The following is a 4,235-nucleotide window of genomic DNA, read 5'->3' as shown; positions in this document are numbered from 1 at the left end:
CCAAAACTCAATACTCAGAGGGTTGAGGCTGGAGGACTGCTGTAAGTTCCAAGTCAGTCTGGATTGTATGGTGTGTTCTAGTCTGCCTGATCTATAGTGTGAGACCTGTTTCAATCTACCTTCCCCAAAACAACTCAAACAAACAAACAAACCAAAAACACCAGAGAGTAGAAATCATTTGTTAAGATTTTTGAACTTTTAGAGGTACTCCTTTTAGAGGTACTCCTTTTAGAGGCACTCCTTTTAGAGGTACTCCTTTTAGAGGTACTCCTTTTAGAGGTACTCCTTTTAGAGGTACTCCTTTTAGAGGTACTCCTTTTAGAGGCACTCCTTTTAGAGGTACTCCTTTTAGAGGTACTCCTTTGGGACCTAACAAGCAGCCAAGGTTGGAACCATCTTCTGGGAAGACAGACATCTACGACATTGATTTACTCATTTATTTATTTATTTATTTATTTATTTATTTATTTATTTATTTACTTACTTATTTTAGTACTGAAGATTGAACCCAGAGTCTCACATGTGCTAAGCAAATCACTCTACCACTGAGCTTCATTTGTAGTGGTGGTTGGGAGTTTACTAAAGATGGACCTTCCTTAAATGTCTCAGTTCAGGAAGACCACAAAAGAGGGTTGTTACGTGGAATAGACTTTTAATTCCTGGTGAGAAAACATTGGTCATCAAACATCTTACATCTATTAAACACATAAGATGACCTAAATCTTAAATAGATCCTATATTCTAGTAAGATAATAGCAGAAGTGGACAGAACATATGTTGTTATGGTGAAAACAAATATAAGAAGCTATAAACACCTGTTCTATTTTAGGCTCTGTTCATTAGTAAACATCATACTGCTCATCTTGATATATTTAGGCTTCTCAACTATCCTTTTTTCCTATCATTCCCCCACTGACTTTACTGCTGCAATCTTAGATTGCACAATCTTTCATTTGCATTATTGTTTAGACATGGAGCATCCCTGACCAAGACTCATGTGTTAAAGGCTGGTCCTAATGCCATATTCAGAATAAGTGGATCACAAGAAGATTAACTCCATCACTGGTTCGATTCATCAATGAATTTACTACGAATTTGCTATTGGGATGGTAGGCTTGGGCTATGGGGTGGTATATAGAGGTAAAGTCACAAGGGGCATGTCTTTGAAGGGTGTGTCATGTCCTGATACCTTCTGGTCTCTCTTTCCAGCTGTCATGAGTGATAGCAAGAGACAGCTTCTTTTCTACACCTGTCCACTGTGATGTTCTGCCCAGGTCAGCCTCCATGTACTGTAACCTCTGTGTTGCTTTTGTTTTCTGGTGCTAGGGAGTGAGCTGAGGGCTCCACGCTGTTGTCCCAGGCAGGCTTTCTGCCCCCGCTTTCCTTCTGTCAGCCATGCTAGGCATTGAGACACAGTGATGAAAGGGTAAGGGGCAGCATCAGTGTGCCACCTCCCAAACTGACTGAGTGTCTACTTTCTGCAACCCTTTCCTCAGGAAGCTTCCAGATCATTACCCCTTAGTATAAATAGTCTCTTCCTAATCTTCATATAATCTCACTGCTTAAAAATCACAAATTCTTTAGCCTGGTCAGATACTGCTTCTGGGACTTGCAGAAGTCCCCCTCTGTCTCATTTCATGTTGTCCCTTCATTTACTCTGTGATTTGGGTTAACTGGCTAGTCTTTATATCATATACACTCTCTGACCACTTACTTGCTCGTTAACACCCTGCTTACACGTATCAGTGGAAAGAAATGTTTTTGACTTGAAGGCTCCATAGGATTTTAGCTGAAACTTTCTTGTGGCCCATATATAGTAATATACAATAACTACCTCATAGTGTGACATCTTTGTATCCTTCTCTACTTAATATTTGTTGAATGACTACTTAGAAATTTAATAAGAAGAGCTGGTAGCAAAAGTGGCTTATGTTAGTCTGGCAGCTTGGTAATATTTGTTCTAACTATGCAGTTCCAGACAAGCACACTTAATTAAAAATCCCTCCACACTTTGCTTGTTCAGAGGAGAGTAAACAGATTATCACGGATAGAGCATAAACAACTGACTTGAGTTTCCTTCATAAATTTTAGTAACTACTCTGTCAGGTGCCAGCACCACACAGGACATAGTTAAAACCAAAGCTGAGGTGGGTACCAGGCCATCTCCTTCTCCTCCTCTAGGCCTTCAAGACAAGGCCAGGCTTACATCTGCTCACTTATACCTTAGTATTCTGTCTCTAGTCCCAGCTCTACCAACCAAGCTACTTTCTCATTCAAATGCACAAAACCAAAGGCTGAAATGGAAAGCTCATAGCACATAGAGGCCCCGCCCATCCCATCTCAAATTTCACTTTCAAAGAATTTTTCAGATTATTGTCTGGATATTCTCCAAATAACAAGATTTACTTTAAGCCCTTTAGACACTGACCTAATATTTTCTCTTTCATCCACTGACAACCTTGCAGAAAACTACGAACATCAGTTGAATAAATACTTTTCTGGTCCTGTAGGTTTAGGCTTAAAGAATTAGATGTAATGGGAATTTGACAACCTCATTCTATAGCTGTTACAAGAACAGGGTGTAATTTAGTTCAGGAGGAGAACATCCATTTTTCTTGCTCAAAGTTGTCCCTGGACTATAAATCCCTGCCCCAAGCCAGCCTTGAAAAGGCCAAGTGTGAACAGAGGAGGTAACAGCGACAGGGAGGGAGCCTCTATAAGATGGGAGAGGGAAAGATGGACAAGGTTTGAAAGCCTCTGGGACATTCAGAGACACTTTGGGTTTTACGGGAGAGCAGGGTGGCTTTAAACCTTACATAGGTTGCATGTCCTTTATGGATCTCTACAGAGTGACTGACATAATTGAGGTCATGACTGAGACTTTCAGAACCAGAGCTCTCCAGTAAAGGCTCATTTTTGTCTCCTAAGTAATAATATACAAACCAAGACACAGTAACTCCTCATATGCAGCAGAGCTTTTACAAAGACTGAAAATGAAGCATCTCTGAGAATCTCTACAGGACTCACACTATTTCCAGCTTGCTACTCCTGTTGTTAGTGGACTTTTTAAAATTAGTATCCATGACTGTTGGCTAATAAGTTCTACTTGAAAAACGATATCACACTGATCATAAATATAACTTCTGTTCTAAGTCAGAAAACCAATTAGATGACCAGAATTGTAGCTGATATTTATACTCACCAATTTAGCAATATTCCAATCTTTCCTAATATTTTTCTGCAGGCTTCACTCTGAAAAAAACTAACTCTCCTTAGTTTCCACTTCAGCAGCAAATACACTAACAGTTGAATAAACTGTCTTAAAATGTGTATGTGGTTAAAACAAAGTACTAAGTTCAAATTCAGTTCTTTGCATACCATGGAGTTACTACTGAGCACCTTTGAGTTTATTTCATGTTTTCAGGCTCATAAAACTGGAATATTAAGATGTTGAACTCAAAGGAAGGCTTCAAACCAAATTGGAATAATAACGAATAAATATGCAAAGTCTCTTGGCATTTCTAACAAGTTATTATGCACATTTGTTTGTACTTATGTTTAAGAATACTGGAATTCAAATTAGTACCTCCTTTTGTTGTTGCTTCTTGTTGTTTGTTTCTTGAGACATGGTTTCTCTGTGTAACCCTGGCTGTCCTGGAACTCACTCTGTAGATCAGGCTGGCCTCGAACTCAGAAATCTGCCTGCCTCTGCCTCCCAAGTGCTGGGATTAAAGGCGTGTGTCACCACTGCCTGGCTTAGTACCTCCCTTTAAAAAGACATTGTGGAATGACTTATTACAACTCATAGTAATAATATTAGGGAAAAGGTACTTCTTACTTTATGTCAGGATGCTTTTTTGGTATAAGAATATTTTATATTCACACTTTAAATTAAATAAAAATAAAGATGACAGTGCCTAAGTATGTGTATAACATGCCACAGTGTGTGTGTATGTGTATGTGTGTGAGGGTGTGTGAGGGTGTGTGTGAGGGTGTGTGTGAAGGGTGTGTGTGTGTGTGAGTGTGTGTGTGAGTGTGTGTGTGAGTGTGTGTGTGAGTGTGTGTGTGAGGGTGTATGTGTGTGTGTGTGAGGGTGTGTGAGGGTGTGTGTGTGTGTGAGGGTGTGTGTGAGGGTGTGTGAGGGTGTGTGTGAGGGTGTGTGAGGGTGTGTGAGGGTGTGTGTGAGGGTGTGTGAGGGTGTGTAGGAGTGGGCCCTCTCCTTCCACCATGTGGTA

The 4,235-nt window shown here is 40.2% G+C and overlaps 1 long non-coding RNA gene across 1 annotated transcript; it reads right to left on the bottom strand.

Annotated features, from left to right (window-relative positions):
• Nucleotides 1-518: 518 nt before the first annotated feature.
• Nucleotides 519-3,635, bottom strand: LOC116098115. Its single transcript, XR_004121711.1, has 3 exons — nt 3,587-3,635; nt 3,203-3,252; nt 519-659 (listed from the first exon to the last, which is right to left on the bottom strand). It is a non-coding gene; the product is annotated as an uncharacterized LOC116098115 (long non-coding RNA).
• Nucleotides 3,636-4,235: the final 600 nt, after the last annotated feature.

This window comes from Mastomys coucha, unplaced genomic scaffold, assembly GCF_008632895.1.
Source record: "Mastomys coucha isolate ucsf_1 unplaced genomic scaffold, UCSF_Mcou_1 pScaffold20, whole genome shotgun sequence".
NCBI lineage: Eukaryota > Metazoa > Chordata > Mammalia > Rodentia > Muridae > Mastomys > Mastomys coucha.
The sequence above is the reverse complement of the archived record's forward strand: the minus strand, read 5'-3'. Positions and strand labels throughout refer to the sequence as shown.